The sequence below is a fragment of the Crocodylus porosus genome, unplaced genomic scaffold (genome assembly GCF_001723895.1).
Source record: "Crocodylus porosus isolate Cpor-Errol unplaced genomic scaffold, CroPor_comp1, whole genome shotgun sequence".
In the NCBI taxonomy this organism is placed as follows: Eukaryota; Metazoa; Chordata; order Crocodylia; family Crocodylidae; genus Crocodylus; species Crocodylus porosus.
Window position 1 is genome coordinate 14,588,823 of NW_017728910.1, and position 27,225 is coordinate 14,616,047.

Here is a 27,225-nt window from a genome sequence, read left to right on the forward strand (position 1 = left end):
GGAACGTATCTTTAGCGGAAGCTGCCACAACATTAGGGTGCATCTTCTGGGTGGCTGAAACGCTGCAAAGTTTTCCGGCAATGGAAACCTGTTGCTCTGAGTGGCTTGCATGTGTTTTTGGAATTTAGATATCAACAAGGGAAAGCTCAGATGAAGGATGAAGATAACACAGCTTCATCCAGCATTAAGACATGGAATGGTTTTGCTACATCTGTATCATTCCCTGCTTGTCCACACATAACAGTTAGACCGTACTAGCGCCTGCCCTTCTAAAACATTCCCCACCTGAAACAGCTTCAAATATATGAGTCTGTACTCAGAGATGCTGTGCGTTTTGACTAAGGATACTCCGATTTGTTCAGGACAGGAACCATCCCTTAGTTGACGGTTATACCTCCTCTGCCAAAAAAAAGGTGTAGTGTCTGATGGACATGACTATAAAATCCTACTAGAAATAAGGCACACACGGTTTCTACCTTGATGTAGCTAGTTAAGGACAACAGTATGCCTTCCACCTGAAGTCTACCTTGACTGACCGCATTAAGATAAAAGCCACCTGTGCTTGGTCTGGGACTTTACAACACAAAGCTATCTCAAGAGAATAAAGTGGGGAAAACTTTGCAGAAAAACAGTCATTGGACCAAAGCCAAAAAGGCGTGAACTATTTTCTGAGACTTTGAAACCAGGTGAGGCCATTAAAGTGCTAACATTGCACAATCCTGGAAAAACATGTCCAGTAAATGTCAGATACCAAATATCAGATCTAGAAACATCATATTTAGGCACTGCACCAATTCCATTATTCCACTGATGAAAACAGCTCTATTTATGTATCTTGAGATAGCTCACAGAAGGTATAAAAACCATACTTTTGGTCGGTGAGGACATATCCCTACCCTATGTTAGTACAGGGCCTAGCACGAGGTCCCTAATTTCTACTGTAATAAGGTTTTTAATGTTAGCCTTGTATAATTTAGTTGATTTGTCCCATCTCCAGCAAAATGTTTGAGGGCTGGCAGGGAAGGGGAAGAGTGGCAGTGCTCCCTCACTGCTTTTGTCCACACAGAAGGTAGAGTCATTAGTACATGTCCTTCTTCTAATAGGCTCTGACAGGCTTTACTTTGCTCTTCCCTTAAGGAAATGTGGAGATAATATAGCATAGACTTGCCTGTTCACAGATTGTTTAGGGGCTTTCTGTTCCCCCACGGCCCCTAAACATAACCACATGCAAAAAAAACACTTCTTTCCACTCCTATTTAGACAGATGGTTTCCTCAGAGATTAGAGCACTTCTGAATAACACGAGAGTGGGCGAGTTGTCTGACAAATGAAAAACAAGTTTGGGCTTCTATTATATAATCCTCAGTTTATACTGTTTATCTACTTTAATGATGGAGAAAACACCTAATGCCATGACAAAATGTAGACAGCATGTATGCGAGGGATGTGTGAAATGTCCACGCCAGATCTGACTTACACGATACCGAGGCCACATGGAACATCTTGGAAAACAACCTGATACTGTGTTCAGCTCTAATGTTGCCAGATCTTGTGAATTTATATAAAAGTCTTGTAACTGATGGTGTTATTTTAAACCCCCAGCTCCTGGAGCCATGTGATAAGGCAAGGCTCCTTCTCCATAAAGTGTTTCTAGCGGCAGAGAAAAGCTTGAACACACCTAAACATTCAAATAACAGGAGAGACAAGAACGGTTCAACCTACCCCAAGCCCTTTCTTATTAACTCTCATGATCATTAGGTTAATCAATGAGTTTTACAAGCTTAACCTATTATTTTTAAACTGCTGGGGCAATACCTGACAACGCTAACACCTTGGATGGATGCCTGTCACTGTGCAAAGAGATTTGCCTGGTAATACAAAATCAAAATTTATTTATATATTACTCATGGGTGGTGTTGCTTCACCACCTTCAGCAAAGAAGAGACAAAGCGGAGGGAAGGAGGAGAGAAATGTGTTTGCTACCGCCTCCTCCTCCCACTTACCATTCCCCTCGCTGGCTGCTTCCCTACTTGGTGCAGCGACAGTAGAGAGCATGACTGAAAACAAGAAAGAGGCTCGGAGACTGCTCTAGACAAATGAAGAGGAGAAGCAGTAGCATTACTCAAAACCTTCTTTGACTGCATATGCTTTGTGGGGCCAAAATGTCCCTCCTTCTGTCCCCCGCAGCGTATAGCGTCCTTAGGAATAATAACTACCAGCCCAAACCTACTCAGTTCTTTCTTGGGCAAAGCCTTGCTCATGTTGACGTAAGTTTGTCAAAATGAAAACAGTGAACCAATTAAGCCTTCCTGTAGGAAAATATTCAAGAAGGGCAGACAGAAATGACACAAAGTCCCTCACAGGGTTTGAACTCAATTGCACTATTGGGTTTTCTCCCCATTCCCTGCAGGACAAGCTAAGGGGTCTAGCTACAAATGCAGTATACCCCCAAGGTCTTGGGAGGAGGCTAGGACCATCTAGGCCAAGGCTCTATTTAAGTGGGAAAGGGAAAGTTGAGAAAAAATGAGACTAGGGCCTAAAAGAAGGACCTCTCTCGAGTTTCTTGGAGAGATCATCTTCCTTTTCATTCGCAATTCTGTATACTGCCTTCCCCGCCACTCACAAAACCATCTTAGCCCAGTAGCAGCACCTTAGTAGACTGACGTTGTGACTTATTGCTTTCATGTATTGCCATATGGTGGCATCTGCTTATATTAATGAAACCAAAGTTCACAACAGCAGTAAAAAGATGCACTAAGTACAAATCAAAGCAGGTCTGAAGCCGCTTTCAGTCTGGCAAAAATAAAACTTGATCAATAAGGCCTCGTAAAAACCTAACCAAACTGAACATCTCTAGACCACAAATGAGAAGGCTGCTGATGCCCAAGGAATGAGTCACTTGCAGGGAGTTTCCACTTTGCAAGAGAGCGACATGAAAAAGGAAGGAATATTATTCAGTTTAAAGGAAAAAAAAAATACGAACCATTCTTAGACCGAAGCAATAAAGAGGAGCTATAAGGAATTATTACCAGTCAGGAGCAAAAATTAAGCAGTACAGGAAACATGCACCCAGAGGAAATCAAACATTTTTGTTTAGTAGCCAGAAGCCTCTCAATTTAGGACCAACATATTTACATTTAGTCCTGTTCTCAGGCTATACAATAAAAAGGTGCAATCTTCTACAGGAACAGTCGTTCTGATGTAAAAACCACACCTGGTCAGCAGTTAAGGTGTAACGTAAGAAAACTTTAACAATACAACGGGTCAAGCCTGTTGCAATGTTTTGGGGATTCATTTGGAAAGAGGTATCTTCTAGAATCCAACTCAACTATTCTTAAAGGGAAGATGCACTGAAGAAACTGCATGAGTATTAAAAACGGCTTTAAATAAAATCTAAGATAAAAAAAATCTGTGGCAATACCAACACCTTGCTAATTCGTGCTTCCAAGTTTCTACCAAGACTGCTAACTAAATTCATGCCAGCCAGCAATCAGCCCCACATTTATAGGAAGAATAAAAAAAAAAAAAAAAAAAAAAAAGTGTCCTTAGCTTACAGCAAAGATGATACAAAACTGTACCTGGTTGCACAGTTTGCCTGTGAAATTATGTATAACAACTCTGGTTGGAGAAAGCAAAGCCACTGAGATACACTGGGTTATTTTCCATAATGTGAACACACTCAAAGAATCAAAACCTTCATAAAAATCAATGATGTATATGGCCCTTCAATTTTTTTTTTTTAACTGAGAGCTAACAACATTTTACAGTTTTGTCATATGATCTATTCTGCTACACGAAAGAATGAATCGTTCCATGAGAAATGAGTAACAGAGTTGCTACAACATTATTTTATAGACAGAAACATTCCTAGCAAATCTTAAAAGATCAAAATTGTGATCACAACAAATTGCTGGCTCCATCTCTAAGGATGCAGCAGATTTAACTCAACTTTTTACAGCACAGGTGGTAACTTGAATGGAAGAAGCTCATTTCTGGAGCTTGTAGCACAGTAAAGCTAAATTCACCAACATTTTTTCTAGCAACATTAGCAGAGACACATTACAGATTTCCAACGGTCCTGAAACATGGGTTTTTAAAATATGGATCTTGTTTAAATCAGGTGTCAGATTCTTAAAGGAATACCACCTAATTTTTAAATGGCACAAGAAGAACTTAAAGAGCCCTACCCCATTAAAAAAATGCTGTTCTTCCTTAAGTGTTGCTTAAATTAATGTCTAGCTATTGCTAGATTCAGTAGGTTTGGAATCAAGTCTTTTCTGGCGAAATGTACCTCTACCCTGAACTCCTAGGGTATGTCCTCACTACACAGTTAAGCCCCTTACAGGGTTTTTCTTCCAAACCCCTTATTACTGTCCACAGAAAACCTGTGATTCAAATCTTGAACTGTTTTGAGTCTGAGCTTGCCTTTCCAGTCAGAGGTGTGGGTTAGAGAAGTTTCTGCTTCATCATGAGCTGGAAGCTATCTACCTTGCTACAATAATACAAACAAAATCAGTGAAGTGCTAACAGTCCACCAATACCCTTTCTATCCTTTCCCACAAGCACCCCAAAGAACAGACAAGTGAAGCAACTGCTAGGGGGAAGGATGCCCAGAGCAGTGAACACTGGGGTTTGTCCCTAGACAGACCAGTACAGAAATAGGAAAACTCAGCTGTCCGGGAAGGACTTGGCTGGAGGAATGCTTGCAGGTGGCCTTGGCTAACTTGCGCGTTCAGACCTCTGCACTAATTGCCAGGGTTAGCTTTTCTGGGAAGACAAACTTCATGGAGGTTGGATACCTAACTTCCTTAGGCAGCTTTGAAAATCTCATCCCATCGAGTTTCCAAACCTTGGAGAATAAGTGCTTTCCCTCTTCTACAAGTAGCTCATTAAAAATAAGCATCACTGGCAAATGGATTTGGCTGATGCTAATAGGCTCCATTGTTATTTGTATTCCTCAAAACTAACATCTGGGTTAGCTTAATAGGGAGGGGGCAGGGCTATCTGTTTTACCAGATTTGATTGCTATAGAAAGGACATAACTTTCCCCATCGTTGCAGCCATTTCACCCTAATCGCTTCAGCGGGATTGTACAGGGACAGTTAAAACACTATGTAGATGCTAATGCATAATACATGTATGCTTGCCATATACAGTAAGCCAAAAAAAACATCAGCCTGCAGAGAAAAAGGTGCAGCTCCCTTAAACTCAGTGGAAATGAATTAGCTTGCATCAGGCCTGAATTTGACCAGTATTTATGCCTCATAATTTAGCATTCAATGCCTTCAAAGATCAGACTTCAATTTTGAGAAGAGAGTGCTTTAAGCTCACAGTGAGCAAAAGGAAAGCAGCACAACCAGGTAAAGAAACCTCTAATTCTGAGTAATCATACTGTTCTTCCTCCAGCAGAACTGGTTCTTCAAAGGCACGCGGAGAACTCCCAATGCTCCGAGGTGGCAGTTGTCAAAAGACTGAGGCTCCCCTGACTCTTTCACTGCTCCTGGCTGTAAAGTATGCCAGCCACAGTGCAGCGCACACATCCTTCAGTGCACAGAAAACAGACAGAAGACACTGACATTCATAACAGACTAGTGAGAAACTACCAAGAGTTTACAAATTTTCAGACATCCAAAATGCTAAGTAGCAAGGGTTAGCATTTCTTTTCGGTGTGCTCTGCAAGGTATTTGAAGTGTTAAAAGATTACAAAACAATCAGGGCCCACAGTAGAGATGGTATCTTTCATTAGGCCAACAAGATTTTTGCAAAAAAAAAACCCCAACTTTAATTGCAAGCTTTCAGGAACAAGACAAATGCGACCAAAGCTTGCAATTAAAGAATTTTTCTTTTTTTTTTGCAAAAATCTTGTTGGTTTAAGAAAAGATATCGTCTCTACTATAAGCCCTGATTGCTTGTTCCTCTAGGCCAATACGGCTACAACCTGGATACCTAAAGACTACAAAGTCATTTTGAGAATGGGCTGTGAGTCTTACGAGTAAATGTAGTACCTTTGTAGGAGCAATGAACTTGGCTTCCAGCCTCCAAACAGCCAAAAAATACAACGTTCAAGCAACACATTCCTTTGAAAAGCAATGCCAGATGCTTAAGTTCCCTTTTTCTTTTCTGAAAAGGGCTTAAAAATAACTGCCTCTCCCCAGCCAGACAGAACACAATGATCTTAGAAGGGCTGTTTTCTAATCAGCTGCTCCATGTTAGCTTAGAAAACACAGAGAAACAACATGACGTATGGCAAGAAGTGGAAAACTTCCAGCCTTTCTTTACTAACCTTATGCCCCTGTGCACGTAGGTGCCTCATGGTGCCGTTTAAATGAAAAATCTCCTCTCCTATGAAGTGATTATCCAGGACTGTGTTACTATGAGAAAAATAACCACAGAGGAAATCTGCAGGCAAGAAAAGCTGTGTCTTCCTAAGTGCTTCAGTTCAAGTATTCAGGCTGGCTCCCTAAAGGCAAAATGAAGTGAGACCCAACCCACAAGGCACTTCAGCCTATAAGAATCACTAATGAAGTGAAAACCACTCCCATATGTTAAACTGAATATTAAGAAACACACAAAGGGGGGCGGGAGGAAGGGCAGGATGCGGCGGGAAAAAAACTCACAGGCAGAGGCTGAGCTAATGATTCCTGCTACATCTTTATTTTGTACAGTATCCGAGTTATTACACTATAATAAACATTAGAGACACATTCTGCTCTTAGTTATTCCAACTTTACACCAGTATAAATATACCTATTCACCCTGTTTTACTGAATGTACTGGAGCAGAATTTAGGCCTTACAGAGTGACCTTTCCCCGCTTCCGTGACTCAATTCATGTAAAAGCTATACATATTTCAAAAAAGAAGTCAATTTTCCTTCTGCTACAGTCCAGAAAGAATTACATTTGGATGGAGGAATAGAGAGAAAGTTGCTGCAACTGAACCGTGAATTAAATATATACGATATTATTCTTAGCATAAGACAAGCTAATAATTATGGTCAAATTTAGCGTCTTTGGGTCTCCTAATGCTGCCCTTTTTATTTCTAAATATTACCAAAGCCCTTTTTAATACGGAGAGCAGCAAATTCTTTTGCGATGGAGAGAGAAAGCGACAGCGAGTATTAATGCTTATGAACAGTCTGAACTGACACCTTGGTAAAACTGCCTGAAGCCTAATTATAGTAATGCAGTATCCAGCACTGCAGCTCCACTGACAAAAAGGTAAGGGTCTGAATTTTTTCCATGTAAAAATAAACCTAAGATGGTGGATACTACAATTCAGTCTTCATGACTTCCCCTCTCAAGATTTCAGCACAGAGTGGGGTTCTGAGTTTTAGAACAAGACACTTCTTGAATTGAATTACAAAACTTGTAGATAAAAAGCCAACCTTAATCACTACCAACGAGAGGGCAAATTCTGTTTCTGGTCTACTGATGTAAATTTAGCAAAACTCCACTTACTTCACTAGAGTAAATGAGATTACAGTAGGGCCTAGCCTTTAGGCAATGTTTTAATTACCAACATAAGCTCAGCAGGACTCAAACTACATTAGCTGAACTGGTTTAAAGCAAGTCTTATCTAACATGCTTTAAACATTTTTTACTAGTCCAGTGGTTCGTATCTAGGGTGCCGCAAGGACCCCCTTTGGGGTGCTACAATTTAGGCAGCCAAGTGACATTAGGCCTCTCTGATAAAACAGACAGAGCTGGCTTGGGCTGTAGCCCCTCCTGGTCTGGCCCCCTTCGTGCTTCACTCCTGCCTGTTTCCAGGCAGCGGCAGAAACGTGGCAGAGGCAAGCGGGGAGCTGCCGCAGGCAGCCGTAGCACTGTCAGCAGCTGGGTGGGAGGGCGGTGGGGCGGCAAGCGCCAACCAATTGTCAGCGATCACCCACGGACACCACCCGCAGCGTCGGCCAGCAGCAATTACGGACTGCCCGCAGGTGCCACTGACAAAGTCAGCGGTGCCTTTTTACAGGGGGTGCACTGCCACGCTCCAGGGGTGCACGTGCACCCGCACGCACCCCCTACACATTGCCAGTGGGTGATCTCCTACTTAAAAAGGTTGGAGACCACTGAGCTAGAGTCTGAGCTAGCTCTGTCTGTGTCAGGGTTATCAGAGAGCCCTAATGTAGCAGGAACATGTGCACATGCCCCAGCCCTTCCTGGGCTGGCTGTGCACAGGCATGCAGGGCATACTTACTGGGAGGCAGTAGCAGCAGCTGGTTAAGAAGCACTCAGGTCAGCTGAGGCAGCACTAACAGTGGTTCTCAACCAGAAGTGGGGCCACATTTCAAGAAGTGGAGGAGGGCAAAATCTCTGAAAAGGTTGAGAACCACTGGTCTAGCCCATGTGTACGGCGATTATAGTCTAGAATCAAGTTTAAAAGTCTGTACTGGATCTCCTAACTGGGCTTAAAAGCCAAGTCCTGCCTGGGCTTGTTTCTGTTCACATTTTCCACCCCAAGTGGTTTTACACTGAGGAAGCCCATATCCACTAAACGCTGTGATTTAAAGAGGCTCAGCAAATCTGATTCTTGACTCATATGCAGATAGGAGCTCAAAGACACAGATACTCCTATGAGTCTGCATCAAGAAGGACAAACCTCTAGACACCTGGCAGAAACCTACAGAAAATAAGTAAGACTCTTCAGAATGCCACTGCCCATCTCCATCCAAAGGTCCAGGTAGGGTGCAGGCTGGGGGAGGGAAGCTAAATTATACAGTGGATCCTGGATTTTTCATTTAGGGGTGGCAGTGGGTTAACAAATTAAGGAAGAGCTTTGCTTGCTGTGGCTTTTACTTCAAAAGGGAATCACTGCTCCACTCAGCCAGAACGCTGTCTCGCTCTCACGTGGCTGATCAGAGCAGTGATGCCCTTAGAAATAAAAGCTGCGGCAAGCAACCAGAACATCTCATGGCTCATTGTAATCTACCTGATCCCTTCTAAACTCTGCACCCCACAGGTGTCAATGACCCTCTCTTCTTTTTAATGCTCTTGGTGAGATCCTTCGTTCTGCAATTCTGGGGTCTGTTAGCTATTCCTGGGAATGAAGCTCCTATTTCACAGCCCTGAAGCTTGTTTTTAACTCATTCCAATGAAGTTATATTTGTTTTTTTGCTTCAATCTTAAACTGAATAATACAGCCCTTGGCCTCTAGTATATTAGTGAAGCTCCTAGTTTATATTTAATTGGAGAAAAATGTGTGTTGTTCTGTACGTGATGATGCACCTTGCCATCTGCACCCCCCTTTTCAAAATACTGCCCATGTTGCCGGCCCCAGAAGGACAGCATGATGTGTGGGCACTCCTGCCTCACAGTTCATTCACCCACCCTTTACTTTGTTCTCCTGTGCAACAACTAGTGAAAAACAGCGATTTAAGGTTCGCTCTGTCCCGGGACCGATTTCCTGTACCATCCAGCACCACAGCCTATTGCTTCTTCCCTTATCTAAGAGGTAAATTAAAACATGATGAGAGTCTTCAAGAGTGATGCAGCAAATCCTTCCCAGCTCATGAGACTTAGCTCAGTTAATGTGTATTTGTCTTCTTCCCATACTAGGTTAAGTTTATTCTGGCAGACAGTATGATTACTGCAGGATCAGCAACAAAAGGTAACATTTTTCCAATGAAAATTTTGGCATTGCTGACAGCCCAATCAAGCAGCACAATATTCTAGGCTCACAATTCCCAGCCCCTCCTCCTAAGAGCCAAAAAGTTGTGCCTGCACCCACTAGAGACTTGTTACCTTTACCATAACATCCCCTATTTCAGATATAACCCAACAAACGAATACCTGGCAGCTGTCCTTCATCATATCTTGAGGTATTATGAATAAGTAGTGCTGGCTAAAGCTAGAGAATAGGGCAGAGATCAGAAGTTGTGCTCCTGACAATCTGTGATCTTCGGCAAGACCCTTACGGTCTATGTGCTTTTCCATATCTGCGAAAGAAGTATATGAACACTTACCTAAGTCACAAAGCGTGAACTTTGTTTAGTTCATGTAAAGCTGTTCGAGACCCTGCCAATGGGGATCCAAGTTGCTGTATTCTGCAAATGCAAAGTATAAATATCAGTAAGTTCCTTGGCTGTGGCTGGGCAATTCGTTTCCTTCTTTTCTAGATTTTCTATTGACAAATGCCTCATCAGCAGGCCTCACAGTTGTATATTTGAGAAAGAGCGATACCTTGATTGTTACGCATGGTTTTTAAGGCCTCTTGTGCACTGTACACATTATGCATAAGCAGTAAACCATCATCTCTCCCTTCGACTGGAGGCAGTGCTGTCTCTGGTCAGAGTGTGCAAGAGAGAGTTTTGGGGGTAGTCTCTTAATGCTCCTTGTAGAGAAAGAGCCTACCAAAATGAACTTCAAACTAAACGAAGCAGCTGGGTACTAATGAAATAAAAACGATGCTGGTGACAGTCAGTAACTGTGCCGTGAAAGGGGCTCTAAATCCAGCTCTCAACACTGACTGCCTGAAAAGTCATTTAGCCTCTCGCCTTCCATTCAAACTAATAGCTACCTCAGAAGACGTCACGGGTACATCTACATGTGACACTACGGAGACATAGTGTCTGTGGGTGTCTACACGTGACCAGCAGGTACTTCACTGTAGCAACACGCTCCCCCGGTATATCGGGCCACCATTGCAAAGTAACTGCCAAAAATAACTGTGCACCGCACGTACGGCACAGTTTAAGCTGTTACTGCACTGTGATACCAAAGCACGGCACAGTAACAACGTCACCATAGTGACATGTATAGACGTGCCCTGCGAGGCTTAATCAATTAAAATCTGTGAAGTACTTTGGAGAGTTTTAAATAGATGGTTATGGACAAGTTCTGAGTATTTACTATTATTAGCTGCAGTTCAAGGACCAGCTTACAAGCTCAGGGCTGGGAGCTGTCGAGTTCATGTAATCTTACAGACTTATCCTTTTGTAATGAAACTGCTGGAGAGGTTTTCCCCGCTTGCATTTTACCTTTGGACATATCTTGTCTTCCCTCATTTTTCTGGAGGACCTCTAAAAAAAGAGTGGGAGGAAAGAGGAAGGAAGGAGAAGTTTCTCATTCTTTCTGTGACCTCTCCCGCAGCAGCTGATGGAGCCGACAATTTAGGACTGCCTGGTAGGCAACGCAGTTGTACCAACAGGGCTCTCAGCCGCCCTTCCACTCTTACCTGCTCACGTTTCACTTTCCCAATGTACCGTGTCGATTCACTACTGTTCCTAGTAGGTGGATTAGACTTGACTGTTTAGAATAATCATCACGCAGTAAGAAAAAAGAAGGCACATTGCAAAGAAGGGGAAAACGGCCTGCCTTCTCTGGCAGAGTTGCCTTGCAGGCCTGCTAAGGCAGGCAGAAAGAAATACTCAGCACCACCTAGTGGTAAGATAAGCAGAAACTCAGGCAACTGTTTTCAGAGATTTTTTTAAGTTAAAAGTGACGGTTCTGGTCATTTAGTTTGACCTCTCGCAAGAGACAGGCCATAGAGGTTGGCCTACTAATTGCTGCATCAAGCCCAAATTTCTGGTTGAGCCACAGCCTACCTTTTAGAAAGATATCCAGACCATAATTATACATGACAGAAAATCTTCCCAGGGAAGTGGTTCTATTGGTTTGACCCGATTTTTAGAATAGGACTGTCCACTGGTAGCAAACAAGCAGCCTGCAAGGGGTTGCCTGCTGAGGCGCCACTTTCCTTATCGTGCCAGCTGCAAGAGCAGCTGGAACCCCCGCCCCCCCAGATGCTGCTTCCTACTTTCACCCCAGGGGAAGAGCAGGGCAGAACAGTGCAGGGAGCCAAGGGTGAGTCAGGCTGCACATGGCGGGGGGGGGGGTGGGCAGACAAAAATGCAGAGCAGCAGTGGATAGGAGGGTGCTAGGATGGTTGCACAAGGGCATGCATTACACTCAGGGTAGGCGGGGAGGAGGAAAATCACATCTGCATGCCTACATGAAGAATCAGTAGTGGGGGTGCCCAGTACAGCAAAGGGGGGGCCCGTGTAGTGTAGGGGAGTGTCTGCATGGTGTGAGGCCCAGTAACCCACGGTGTGCCTAGTCTGGCCCACACAGTGTGCAGCCCTCACTGCTCTGTCCCCCAGGGACTCAAGAGTTGGCCAGAAAAAGGTTGGGTTTTTTTCCCATGAGAAATCTGACTCAAAACTTTACTTTTTGCTTTTATCTTTTTTTTCCTCCTAGGAAAAAAAATAGCTCAATTTTCCATCAGCAATAAAAGATAGTTATAATGTATATGCTGTTCCACCTAGCAACTGATATGACTAGACATTGAAAAGATACTATATCCCTTTCTCTAAAGGAAGCTCTTTCTAAAGAAAAAGTGTTTGGCCTGGACTTTGACCAGCTTTTATTGGTGTACCAGACGTACAGGGAAACCCAAGGCATACTCCTTGCCCTAAGGCAAATAAGTGCGTCTCCACACCAATCTTTGCTCTACTCATAGCACTGTGCCTTAAAAACACAATGAAATATTCAGGAAATCTACAGAAAGTAAATCAATTGTATTCATCACTGAAGGTTTATGTCAGCTAATTATCCTTGTGCAAATTTTCTTATTCCTGTCCTGCCCTTGGGCTGGAAAGAAAAAAGTTTTTTGGTTCTTTTTCCAGACAGTCTGCTCACATTTGCATCATTACATAACTACCTGGATGCCACCATGTGGTTGTTGGATTATATTCTTCAATATAGCTACAGAGGAAACCAACCAGCCTCAAAATGACAGGGGCACAGCTAATCCCCTGGACAACGGTATTACCTAAGTAGGAGGACATGCTTTTGGCTATGAGGAGGGGTGCCCCAAATGTCCATGGGTAAGGAACAGCTTAATAAGCAACACGAGCTTTTCACTGCATTCAAACTGCTACAGTTCAGGCAATTACAAGTACCACCGCTCACAGAAGGCAATCTGGTAGGAGAGCATGTGAGATCTTTTCTCTCATCCATATGGTACTAAATCAATGTATGACTAAGCTGACTGTGCGGGTGTCAGTAGGATGATTAAGTAACAACAACATTGGGTTTGAGTGGAGTCAATATGTCTATCTTAGCTACTTACATGGTCCTCATTACAAAGCATTTGAGCATCTCTCACTCTTTAGTCTCACAAGACCCTTGTGAATTAAGTGCTATTATTCCTCTCTGCCAGGCCAGGAACTAAAGCACGACTCCTTAGTGGTATATAGGCCCCTCATTCCCACTGCTTTCATTGTGACCAGCCTATGTTCCCACACTACGTTTGCTGAAGAAGTGATATTTCAACCCAGGCCTCCCATAGCCCGCAGCAGCAGCCTAAACTACTTGACCAGCCTCCCTTCCATCTTGAAGAGGTAACCTACAGCTGACAAAAAGACAGATCTTAATAGTCCTTCCTTGCCTTTGTGAACACTTACTCACAGAAGTAGGCAACAAGACTTGTCACAGGATTACTGGCTAACCGGCAACTTTAGTCTTACAACTAGCTAAGAGGATTTGGCTGGAACCTACTACAATACTGCAGGGCTTCCTACCTTTCTCAAGAACCTGGTCCCACTATACCTTAGATCATGCCTTAGCAAATTTCCCAACCTGACTTCCCTATCTGCTACCCCTACCTGTAAATCATCCCAGATTAACTTCAGATCATTTTTAAAGTCTCTTATATCGGCTGACTTTCATTGGGCCAATGGCTTTTGTTCTCCAGGGTGCAGAGGAAGGTTTTAGTTTGATGCACAGAGTAAGCACACTATGAAGGGGCCATATATAGGGACTGTCCCTAAAACACCCCATACTCACTCTATTCTGCAGTGCTTCTAGAGTACTGACGAGTGGGACAGGTAGGGCCATGGCTGCTGGAGTGGAAGAGGTAGACAACAGATCACCTACTGTGAATATTACAGTCACAACCATTCAGGTAAGAAAACACAGGAGATCCAGCTTCCACTAAAACCCAGAGACCATAGGTGACTGGTAGGGGAGGCACGGGGGGTGGAACGTGCCCCACCTTACATTGGCCCTGACTCAGCATTGCTCAGGACAGGGCAATTTTTTTAGCCGGTGAGGGGGGGCATTAAGCCATGGCACAGAAGTATAGGAGTGAATATGGGGCTTTTGGCCTGCCTCTGAGCCCGCCCACAAATTGTGCACCCCTCCTCCCCCCCGACTCAGGAGACACCAGTCACCCCTGCCAGGGACTATAGCTGTAATAAGCACTGCTCCATGCTAATCCACTGGATTAGGGAAGGAATTCTTTCTTTCCCCTCTCCAATCTCACTCAGATCCCCTGTGCAGGGAGGAAACTCAGCAGATGGGAGCAAGCAAGTAACTGATGCACAGAAGAGTAGGGGAAAGAGATGTGCAGATATGCAGACAGCAGCAAAAGTACTTTTTATCTCCAGAGAAGCCCACACTGGGCCTGCTGCCAAAACTAGCTCCTGTTCCTAGCAGCTGGGACTGAGCATTTTCTTTAAAGGTTCCTCTTACCTCTGTGGGCCATATTCTGGAAGATGCTAAACCTACTAAATTGCATTAAAGATTTGGGTGGGTAATAAATGCAGGTTGGCTTTGATTTCACTGCATTTTCCTCATTGGAGGATTCAGGCACCTGCACACTAATGCCAGGAACATGGGGAACAAGCAGGAGAAGCTAGCCCTCCTACTCTGGGCATTACGATCTAGTAGGGATTAGAAAGACCTGGTGGGACTCCTCACATGATTGGAGCATAGCCATAGGGGGCTACACCCTGCACAGAAGGGACCGAGTTGGAAGAAAGGGGGAGGTGTAGCTCTCGATGTGAGGGAGCAGTACACCTCCTTGGAAGCTGACATCGGCTCCAAAGAATAGCGGCTCGAAACCCTCTGGGTCAAACTACGGCAGTGGGGTGGGGAAGGCGGTGAGAAAGACCTAACTGTAGGTGTATGCTACAGATTACCGAACCAAGGGGAGGAGCTCGATCTGGAGTTCTTTCGAGAACTGGCAGAGGCCGCAGGCGCACAGGACATGGTTGTCATGGGTGACTTCAATTATTCAGACATCTATTGGGATGAGCACTCGGCTAAGTCAGATCAGTTGCGTTGCTTCCTGACCTGTATCCACAAGCTCTGCCTGACTCAGGAAGTGTGCAAGCCACCTAGAGGTAACGCTCTCCTAGACTTGGTCTTGGCCAGAGGAGACAATCTGTTGAGCAACCTGAATATAGAGGGTGGCCTGGGAGACAGCAACCATGAAATCATTACATTCACTGTCCATCACAAGGCAGATAAATTAGCTAGCAGGGTTGAAGTTTCGGACTTCATAAAAGCAAATTTCAATGGGCTCATGGTAACGGCAAGGGAAGCTCCGCCGGACCAGGGACTGAAGGTGAAAGGAGTGCATGAAGAGTGGTCGTTCCTCAAGGACACAGTCCTTGAAGCACAAAAGAAGTCCATTACCATGTGGAAAGGTAGCAGAAGGGCTAGTAAACCCTCTTGGCTTAAGAGGGATATCATAGTCCTCTTGAAAAAGAAGAAAGAGGCATACAAACACTGGAAGCTTGGGACAGTCCCCGAGGAGGACTATACAACAACAGCCCACACCTGTAGGGAACAAATTAGAAAGGCTAAGGCACCGACTGAATTTAAACTAGCAACAGAAATCAAGGACAATTAGAAATCTTTCTTTAGGTATGCAGCAAACAGGAGGAAAACAAATGGAAGCATAGGGCCACGCGTGACTGGTGCCTCCCGAGACTAGAGGGGCACAGTTTGGGGGTACTGGGGGCAGGGAAATGTGGCAGGCGACAACCACCTGCAGAAGCCAGTGTTGGCGGGGTGGCAAGTGGCAACCACCTGTAAAAGCCAGTGGCAGTGGCAGCATGGTGAACAGCAACTGCCCACAAAAGCTGGTGGTGGTGGCCAATCTCTGGGGGTCACATGCCCCCCCACGACCCTCCTACCAGTTGCTGATGCATGGGGCCACTGCTTAACAACTCAGGACAGCTGGTTACTGACACTTAGGAGAAAACTGAACTCCCGAATGACTACTTTGCTTCAGTATTTCACCAGACTAAGAGGAAAATCCTACTACATATGGTTCAGAATGGGCATGATGGGAATGACTGCCTTCTTACTGTTGACATTGAGCTGGTGCGTGATCAGTTAGAAAAGCCAGACATTTGTAAATCATCAGGACTGGATGAACTTTATCCAAGAGTGCTGAAGGAGCTAGCCAAAGTCATCATGGGACCTCTGGCAAAACTCTTCCAAAACTTGTGGTGCTCAGGGGAGGTCCCTGAAGACTGGAAAAGGGCCAATGTTGTGCCCATATTCAAGAAGGGGAGGAGAGAGGACCCAGGCAACTATAGGCCAATTAGCCTAACTTCTATCCCAGGGAAAATCCTGGAAAAATTCATCATATGCGATATACTTGCAGAAGGTAGGATTCTGAATGACAGCCAACATGGCTTCATCGTGGGCAGGCCTTGTATTACCAGTCTCATCTCCTTCTACAACCAGGTAACTTGCTAGCTGGATAAGAGAGAGGAGGTCGACACTGTGTACCTAGACTTCCAAAAGGCCTTTGATCTGGTATCCCATGATGTTCTCATGCGAAAACTTGGAGGACTGTGGGCGTAACTGCTCGACAGTTAGGTGGGTAGGAAGCCGGCTTCAGGGTAGGACCCAGAGAGACCTAATGAGTGGATCTGTGTCATCCTGGCGAGAAATGGCCAGTGGTGTCCCTCAGTGGTTCATGGTTGGTCCAGTGCTTTTCAACATCTTTATCAACGATTGGGATGTGGGGGTGAAAAGCTCACTGGCCAATTTCACAGATGACACTAAGTTATGGGGGAGTGTGGTCACGCTTGAAAATAGGCTGCAGATACAGGCAGACCTAGACAGCCTGGCAAGTTGGGCGGATTGGAACCAGATGAAGTTCAACCCTGAGAAATGTAAAGTGCTCCATTTGGGGAAAAACAATCCCCAGCACACCTACAGGCTCAGTGGCACCAAACTGACTACCACCATGACTGAAAGGGACCTACAGGTAATAATAGACCATAGTATGAAAATGAGTCACCAGCAGGTGAAACAATACTCTGGTATGCATCAACCGATGCATCTCAAACAAAACCAAGGAAGTGATTCTTCCACTTTACTCAGCACTGGTGAGACCACAGTTGGAGTACTGCATCTGGTTCTGGGTGCCACACTTCAACAAGGAGGTGGAAAAGCTTGTCCATCAAGTCCAGAGAAGAGCCACCCATATGATCAGAGACCATACAAGGACAGCCTGAGGGACTTGGATCTCTTCAGCCTAAAAAAGAGAAGGCTGAGAGAGGACTTGGTAGCAGCTTACCGCTACATCAGGGGAGTACATCAAGGGCTCAGCGAACAACTGTTCACCAGGGCACCAGTGGTGAAAACCAGGGGTAAAGGCCACAAACTCCTGGAAGACCCAACATTTCAGACTCAACATTAGTAAAAACTTCACAGTCAGGGTGTCCAGACTGTGGAGTAAGCTCTCTCCAGAGGTGGTGCAATCACCTACCCTGGAAATCTTCAAGAGGAGACAAGACGGTCACCTCGCTGGGGTCACTTGACCCCAGTTGTCTTCCCTGACTAGTGCCGGGTGGCTGGACCCGATGATCTTACAAGGTCCCTTCCAGCCCCTTACAATCTATTTATTTTCAGAAGGCTGCTTGAGAAGTATAATGAACTGCAAGTTATCAAACAGATTGATACATCACTGGTAGAGCATAGCAGCTTGTATAGACTGTTAAGTAGCTATATTATTACTGATAGAGAGGGGGATGGGGCTGAAATGTTCTTAAATTATGAAATAATTATTTGAATGGTTAAGTATTTGGGTAATTCTTTAATGCTAAATCTAAGCAAGATATATTCCACCTGATGTGTCAAACTGCTCAGTTACAGACAAAGGCTTATGTAAGGTGGGTGTTACATAGAATCCTAAAATAGATAGATAGATAACTCTGCCATAATTTGGGGAATGTCTACACAGCAGTCTTTATTGTGCTGTCTGTGCTATGATGACTGCAGCATGCTGCAGACATACCTAGACCAGGTACCAGTAGCAGTCCAACCATGCAGGCTGCAAAACCTACCTGAGAAGCTAAATAAATATTCATTCAATTACTCACTGCTAAGCTCCCTAGTGCTGGGACTAAAACACTACAAGTATCCAAACTAGGTAATTTAAAACTAGCTGCAGTGCAGTATATTCATGCCCTTAGGTCACTGGTATTATTCAGGTACTCTCAAGTCTACAATTCCTGGCAATTCCCAGGCAAACTTCTCTGAAAAAAGTAATTTACAATCATACATTATTAACAGGTATTTCTTCCTAAAAATGCATACGAGGTTTAGCTCACATTGAGAACTTTGCTTCCTTGTGCACAGAACTCAAAACAGAAACCATACAATTATATAAGTTCCTAAAGCAGATACTTTAATGTTGTCTTAGGAACATGGAAACCTAATGCTCCTTTATTTTCATGGGAAAGTTAGGTTGACAGCAACTTGAACCTCCAGATCCAGTACTGAAAAAATTGCAGTCTGGAAAAATAGCACTGCTCACTGCCCAGAAGTATTTGGAAGAATCAGGCCCGCAGATTGTGACAGGTTTCTAACGGACTGATTTTACGGTAGTGATATGCCCAACTTCTGCTCTAAGTGACCCTCCATAGAAGGGCACTAGGGCTATGTGAAGTTTCAGTCCCTGATTTGATTCGGCAGAGATTCGGCTACTGAATCTCTGAATCTGAATCAAATCAGAGAACCCTGTAATCTCCAAATCGAATCAGAACCTTGCACATCAATGCAGAGAGATTCAGAAAGATACAGCAATTCGGACATAGACACAGCTTTAAATGTTTTTTCTACTTACCTGTAAGTAACAGGCAGCTCATGAATGCTGCGATGCTGGGGCGTATGGAGTGTCCCACAAAAGCATAGGGGCTCCCCAGCGTGCTCAGCAGCAGACCCAGAAGTGGACCAGAAGCACTTCCAGTCTTCCTCCAGGCCTGCCAAAGAGCACACTGGGGGGACCCCCAGTGCCCCTCTGGCTTGGCAACTGGTGCCTCCTGGGTCCTGGGGGGGGCACCCAGGTTCCCCTGCAGCTGATTGCTGAGCCTGAGGAGGTTGGGGGGGCCCCCTGGCACTCCCAGGTAGACCCAGAAGTACTTCTGGGTTTACTGCCAAGCACGCAGGGGGGCCCCCTGTGCTCCTGTGGGACCCTCCATCCGCCCCAGCATCACAGCATTCATGAGCTGCGCCTGGTACCTTGAGATGGGTACAAAAAACATTTAGAGCTGTGTCTATGTCCAAATAGCTGATTCTCCGAATTGAATATTCAGATTTGGATTCGGCTGAATCAAATTGGAGATGGCGATCCAAATCGAATCTGGCTGAATCCAAATTGAAAAGGGCCCATTTCACACACCCATTAAGAGCAGCTGAACTCTCTTCACAGCACCTGACTGGTGGATCCTACAGAAGTTCATCTTTGGGGTTCATTTCAGCGAAGATGCAGGGATTGGGAGACAACTGGAGAGTATGGACGCAAGCCGCGCCCGCATTCCATGCCCCGCCCACCCTGCCATGGCTGGTCAAGTGGGGGGGGCATAGACCCACTCCCAGTGCTGTCACACCCACATCCCACACCACTCCACCCCTCGTCCCATGCCCCCAGCCCCAGCTGGGCAGCTTGTCCCAAAACCAATCCCTCCTGCCCCCAACCCCAACAGATTTATCAGCTGTAGTCAGCATGGTGAAGACTGCTGCATCTTTAGTTTATGGCAAGTCTTTGAAATGGTGCTGAATCTTTGGAACTGATCTGGCCAAATCGAATCGGAACAGCGATTTGAATCCCCGAATAAAATCACTGTCCTTCTGAACTGGCCAAATCTGAATCTGAAGCTAATACTTGCTGATTTGCATGGGCCTACAACGCACCATAGCAGGCTACTATTTCTTAAGGTTACCATATGTCCTAGTCTTCCTGGACTTCTCTTTTTGGGTCCTCCATCTCCGTCTGGGTGGGTTTTTTTAAATATCAGCAAATGTCTGGGATTTTGCTCTGCCTCAGCAAGGAGCTGCTTGGGGCCAGGGGCAGCAAGGGACAGTGACTGGAGGAACATCACATGCTCTGTGCATGGGACCAGCAGCTGCAGGCAGGTAAGTGTGTGTGCGCATGCGTGTGTGTGCATGCACATGCCTGCCAGCAATGGGACTGCAGCAGGGGGAGGAGGGTTCTTTGGGGGCAGCATGGCTGGAGAGGGCAGGGGGCTGCAGGTCAGGAGTGAGGAGCATCAGCAGGGATAGGCAGAATGTGCGTTGGGACTGAAGGGCACAAGCATGGTCTGGGGGGCAGGAGTGAGGGGCAGCAGTAGGGCTGGGGGGGCTGTGGCTTGGGAATGAGGGACAGGGGCAGGGCACAGGCATATCACTGCCCCCCCATAATTATATACCCCCTTCCTCTCCCCCCCCCACAGGTGCCCTTTTTAGAAACTGAAAATATGGTAACCCTATTATTTCTGCGATCAGGAATTATTATCCATATATTTTCCTTGATTTTTTGCAGCTTTCTGTAATATAGTTTTACAAATTCATCACTAATCCAGCTTTGCCCTCTGACTGCATTATACTGATGATGTGATATGAATGAATCTCTTTCCTGAATAAATTGGACAAACTCATCCCTAGTGGGTTATGGTCTGTTGTCTGAAAGTACATCATTAGGGATACCATTTTAGTTAAATCATTGATTGCTTTGTCCAGAACTAGCTTTAGGGCTGGGCAGCACGAGTGACCGCCCAGGGCACCCTGGTCAGGGGGGCACTGATGAAGCGGCACAGCTCTCTTGGCAGAGGTGGGGTGGGGTGTTGTACTGCAGCTCTCATATTATTATTGAGGCAGCTAAGGGAGATGATCATTAACACCTGTGAAGTAAAGAACAACCAGTCATTAACGAGCCATTAACTCCCTTCCCTGCCTGAACAGTAATATATAACAGAGCTGCGCCACCCAGGGGAGGAGAGTGGCTGATCCACAGCAGCAGTGGTGGCAAAAGTAGGGCCAGAGCCAAAACTCTTGTTTTAATTTTCACCAGCTGTGACCCTTGCAAGTGTGTGCCACCATCTGCTGGGACACTTGTCTTAAATTTTCACAGGCTATGAAAACTGGAAGGAAGCAAAATGTTGCAAATACCTAAGCAGATGTCAGGGTGAATAGGACCCCAGGGCCAGGGCGGGGAGTGGCTCGTCCAGGGGATCAGCATCCCCATGCTTAAAAATGGCAGTGGCAGCACTTGAACTAAAGCTCATTTGATGGCAATTTATTTACATTTGATGATCTTTAGTTCAAGTGCCACTGCCACCATTTTTAACAGCAGGGATGCTTCTAACCAGTTGGGTGGGGTGAGGGAAGATGCAGGCTTGCCACTGCGGGCTTGGGGCTCTCCAGGCTCTGCCTTTGACCCGGGAGCTGCCCGCTGGCTGTGCGTCCGCTACCCAGGCGGCAGCAGGAGGCATGTGGCTTCCAGGCAAAGGCAGCAGGGTAGAGAGCCCCAAGCCCACAGTGGACAGCCCACATCTGCCCTCACCCCGCACACAAATCGGGGAGGTGCATAGATTTTCCTCTGGATGAGCAGAAATCGCCGTTTTCTATGATGTTTTTATATAGACATCTTGAAAACGGTGAAGTTCTGAAACAGCGCTGGCTGCTTTACTCAGAGTCTACTGACAAGGTTTCCTGTTTCTGCTGCAAGTTCTTTGACTTGAACCCAAAAATCATGCCTAGCATTTGAGGAGTCAAATGACTGGAATGACACATCTCAGATTCTCGTGTCATGAGAAATCATCAAGTCGTTTCAATTCCTGCTGAACACAAGTTGAAGCAGAGCAAAGGATAAAACAGGTTAATTGCATAATTTTGGTGTTGATCTAGTTATTAAACCAGCCACATGTTTGTCATAAGTGTCAACACAGCTACAAATGCAAAGATAAAACAGTTAGCCATTCAGAAATCAAGTTTAAACTTCAGTTCTTAACTGGCTTACAGACAGTGTCTATGGAGGGTTTGAGCAAATGAATCAACATGTCATTTTACGTAGAAAACCCCAAAGGTTCACAAGATTCCCTGACAAAGTAACTTTGAAGAAACACTGTAAGGACCTTCACTGTGCATTGAAATAAGGAGTGAGCTCTGACATTCATGGTGTTGACCTCCGTGAAGAACTTAGCCATCTCCAAAATCTACTTCCAATGGACTGGAGTGCTCCTCAAGAAGTTCTACAATTTATTTACAACAATGAACTTCATGACAGCTTCCCAAACACATGGATACGTATCAGTGGCGAGCAGCAAACAGCTCCTCAAAGTTAAAGCTCAGAAAAACATATTTGAAATCAACCATAGAAGATGACAGACTATCTTTGCTGACCATCCTGTCTATCAAGACTGCTGTGGCTCAAAATATAAAACCTGTCATAAATAATATCAGAGTTTGCAGAGTTGTCTTCCGAGTCTCGGAATTCTGCTGAACAAAGTTTTTTATTTGTTACTGTTATTAATGAATGTCATGCTTAATTTAATGTTTAGCCACCGCTGTAATGTTATTTTGTATGATTTACATCATGTATTATTTGAATCAAATTGAATTGAACTGAATTGAATTTTGTGTAATTTCCTCTTTGGTATATGTTGAGTAAATTACAAAAAGCTTTTGAGATTACAGCTTTGTTTTGGAAAAGGGGAGGTGCGAGGTAGGGTGGGGGAAGTGTCAAAATACAAGTTCACCCAAGGCACCATTTCTCCTAAGGCTGGCTTTGTCTTTGTCTATGATGGTCACTGCAGTAGTGTCTGACAGTTCACATCTACTCCGTCTGAAAAGTAGTCTATCATAATCATGTATGTAGCAGGTCCAGGCCACAGCGGTGGCCATGATGCCCCCTGGTGGCCAGTTCTGTCTCTAAGGTTGTCCTCCCTCAATTGCTTGCCCACAATGCCTTGTTGTTATTGAGGTTAAGTAAGGGATGCTGCCGATGGGACTGAGAGAGAGAACTTAAGTCCAGTCAACTCCTCAGTGGGTCCCTCTTGGATCCCACTAGTCTTAATCAGCTAAATAGGCCCTCTCGGCCTGGCAGAGCCTCTTCAGGGCACCATAGCCTGAAGGACAAATTGCGTGGCTCCATTCCTCCCCTATACCACAACCTGAGGCCCACAGGTGTTATCACTTCAGCTGTTTGCTTCCCTTAGCCCATCTTGGGACTCTCAGACCCTCTGGGTCCCCGGTCCTTGAATCCCTAGTCCTTCACACAGTCCTCCTCTGGGCTGGGGGCCCTTTGTGCCCCACTCAGCCGCTCCCCTGGGCTGGTGGGCTCTACCCCCTTGTTCCCACCCTCCTTTGAGCTGGGGCCCGGCTTAGCCCTATTCTCTGGGCTAGTAGGCACTACCTCCTCTTGGCTGGTGGGCTCTCTCTAGGCCTCGAAGCCGTCTCCAGCAGGGCTCAAGGCTTATAACTCAAATTATATTGTCACCATAAAACAAAGGTCCCTTGCTTGCATAAACCCTTTCTTCTCTTCCCCAGGCAATAGTCTCTAGTTCCCAGGCTTGCAGAGTCATTCTACTTCCCCTCCTTTCTTGGGTCCTGCAGAACTCCCCTCCCCAGGCTCTTACAGCTCGGCTCCCTTCCCCGTTCAGCACTGGGCTTGTCTAGCCCCAGCATGGCCCTCTTCCCGTCAGGTGAGCCAGCAATCAGGCCCTGCACCACCTGGATGCTGCCTCTGTGGCAGCTTCTCCCCTTAAAGTAGCAGGCAACCCACAGTGCCGTGCTAGACGTGCAGTTTGTGTGATTTGCAATACAAATATCCATCTCTGCTTTGCTCCAAAGTCTGCTGGGAATACTGTACATTTTCACAGTCTCTTTTCAATGTTTGGTCTGTATTTTCCCCACTTGTATCACAGCTATATACTAGATCTCTGATATTCCTGGTGACATTTGGCTGGCATACAGTGTTTCTGTAAACAATCTTCTATTCCAAAAAGGCTCAGATGTATTCTTGTGAAAATTTCTGTTTTCAGTGGTCTTTATACATGGCCTTATTTTAAATGCTCAGCTTAGCTCAGTAACTCAGTCTTCTTGGGAAGCAAGTGAGGCTTCTTCCTCATCTCAGGCCAGATGGACAGATATGCATACCTGGAAATCTTGGTCTAGTAAAATTTGTTCTTTTCTTCTTTCTAGCCCCTGCCTTGAAACTAGTATATAAAAATCACCTCAGTTGATGCTTTCTGTGTTTTGTGCTTCCTGTATATCTAACAGGATAAGAATCCTATTTTTGTTCAACTGCCATATTTCTATGCTGAAAGGATGATCTGGTTAAGCTGTCAGCAATGTACTTCTAAGTCTTTTCTTGTAACATGCATCTACATTGCAGGATTGCAGTTTCAGTGGTATGAGTTGAAGGCTTTTTTGAGGCTAGTAGCAATAATTTTTTTAAAAGTGCCCTCTACTTGCCTATAACTTTCTACTTGAATGGTTTCCTGTCTTCAGCCATATTGGTCAAACCTTTCACATACAAACACTTGCAAGACACTCCTTTTCAATGTGGACATCTCTATTTCTTTGGTGATAGCAGAGTGATACTGCAAGCCCCAACTCACTGTCTTCACATCACATAGTGGCCTTTTCACATGGCCTATTCTGAGATATTTACAGTGCATCTTCTTCACGTGTGATGTATTATGTCGAGATAACCAAGTGCACTTCCTTCGCTCTCCAGTATGTCACCTTGGCATGGGGGAGGGGTTTGCAATGTATGAGAGGCCTAGAAGATATTTTGCCAGGCTCTTATCCAAATGTAATGCCTTTAGTTGTGGGCCCCTCCTATGGTAAAAGATTTCTAAACTTACCATACAATCTCCAAACTGCCACCTCTCAGATCAACAGAGCCAGACTAAGACCCTGCTTTGACCTGCTGCAATATCAACTTCATGACAAAGACAACAGAGTCTTCCTTGTCATCTACAACTTGGCCATATCACCAATGACCTCCAGTCCTTCTTGGAAAATGATAACCATCAAGGTAGCCATGGAGGACAAACCTGTCCTGGCTTTACAGACAACTCCCCAACCTCAGACAGTGACTTGCCAACAAACAGAGTACCTAACACCTACCTATTTTCACCAAGGCACCAGGTCTTGCTGTAGACCCAGATACCAACTGTTCCCCCTCGTCAACAGACTGCATCATCACTGGACCAAATAACATGGAATATAACATCAAGGGTTCATTCACCTCCTTCTCTACCACTGCAAATACACCATCCATCACCTGGTTACAGAGCCCATCTGCTGTCTGTATTAGACAGACAGGGTGATCCCTATGTGAAAGAATGACACTGATGATATCAAGTCTAGAAATACGTGAAAGCCAGCGGCAGAACACTTTAACCTTTCTAGACATTCCAGCACTGACCACAGGGCAGCTGTTTTTAAACAGAAAAACATTAAAAACCAACTTGAACGCAAAACAGTGAAACAAGAAACCACCCAGATTGGATTGTGTTAAGTATGGTCTAAACAGAGATGACAGATTCTTCTTACATTACCTGGGTTAACTTTTATATTCCCAACTGGCATCCTCAACCATTAGTAGGTACCAGTTCAGACTTGGAATGCGAGGAAGTAGCCGCTTACCATCTCCAATCACACCTGCCAAAATATCTGTCTTTGGCATCCAGCACTGAAAATACACGTGCTTTTGCCAGTTCAGGAAATAATTCTTCAGTAATGGTCTTATCCATCTCACAGAGCCTGTGACTTTAGAACCATACTTTCTTTTTTCCATTTGTACTGCTGCTCTCAGTTTAGTCTTACTGAAATGGATACTCACCAAATACTCAGCAAGTGTTGATCTAGCTGAATTGTTATAAGCTGTTGGCCTGTCTCCCAGCCCAAGAAACACTGCCACCACACCCAAAGTTGGTTCTTGTTCCTTTTTCTCTCTCTCAGACTGTCAGTTTGACTTCCTCGCAATACAACAGTTGCACACAGAAATCTTGTCTTTGCCCCTGTGATACCGGGTCTTCTGCAGGGCCTGTTCCCACAGATTTTTGTTGTGCTGACCATTTACTTTGAGCGTCACTCAGCTTCACAGCCTACCAGAGCCCCTTCCACTGAACCAAGAGTTTCCTTCCTGGAATCTTCCCCTCCCAGTAGTTCCCTTCTGCAGTCGAGTCACTTGGGGACTTTCTAACAATTGTCTGACTGATCTCAGCTCCGTCACAAAGGAATCAAAAGGCAGTCATCAGTGGCTCAAAATCTAGCTGAGAGGCGGTATCAAGTAGGGTTCCCAGGTCCAGTATTGTTTAATATCTTCATTAATGATCTGGACAGTGGGATCAAGTTATGCCTAGCAAATCTGCAGCTTGCACCAAGTTGGGTGGAGCTGCAGACACTCTGGAGGGGAAGGCTGGGAGCCAGAATGACCTGGATAGACTGGAGAAATGAACTCCACAATTAATTAGACGAGATTCAAAAAGCTAAGTGCAAAGGTCTGTACTTAGGATGGGACAAATGTGTGCACAAATTACAGCCTGGGGAATGACTGGCTAGGCTGCAGCACAGCAGAGAAGGACCTAGGGCAGGGGTGGGATAAATATGGCCCATGGGCTGGATGTGGACTAACAACAGAGTTGGTCTGGCCCACAGCAGGTCCCTCGGCCGTTCCCAGCCTGGGCATAGGGGGAAGCCTGGAGTGCAGCCTGTCTCATCGCCCCCAGGCACAGAGTGGGGCTGGGGTGGGGCAGCAGCCAGACTCACTTCCTGGCCATCCCCACAGCAGTGGCTCCTTCTAGCTGCCAGTCTCTGCTGCCACTGCTGGACCTGGCCCCACTGCCCAGGCACCCTGGCCCATCTGCCCTGCACCCACCACCAAGGGTGGACAGAGCAGGCAGGTGGGGTCTCCCTGGAGACCAGTGCAGGACTGGGTGGGTGGAACAGGCCCATGGGGAGCGGCATCCAGGAGCAGGCTGGGTGGGTGAGGTGGGGATAGGGATTGCAGGGCAACGACAGTATGGGGCCAGGACTTGTGGGCAGTGGATTGTGGCTTTGCCTCATGTCCCAAGGAAGGTGCCGATTCCACAGGCAGGGGCATATGGGGAGCAGATCACGGCTCTGCCCCAGGCTCTAGTCCCATGCTGTCACTGCCCCACCATCCCAATCCTAGCTCCGGCCCTGC

At 45.6% G+C, this 27,225-nt stretch overlaps 1 protein-coding gene across 2 annotated transcripts in view; it reads right to left on the reverse strand.

The window, feature by feature from the left end:
* The window catches only part of PLD1 (phospholipase D1), a 111,476-nt gene extending 104,959 nt beyond the window's left edge, over nt 1-6,517 (reverse strand). The window contains exon 1 of one of the 2 annotated variants that reach the window (XM_019532734.1): nt 6,283-6,517. The gene's annotated coding sequence lies outside the window, so the exon portion shown is untranslated. The remainder of the gene's footprint in view (nt 1-6,282) is intronic. The other variant, XM_019532735.1, reaches the window with a different exon arrangement.
* Between the last annotated feature and the right edge of the window lie 20,708 nt (nt 6,518-27,225).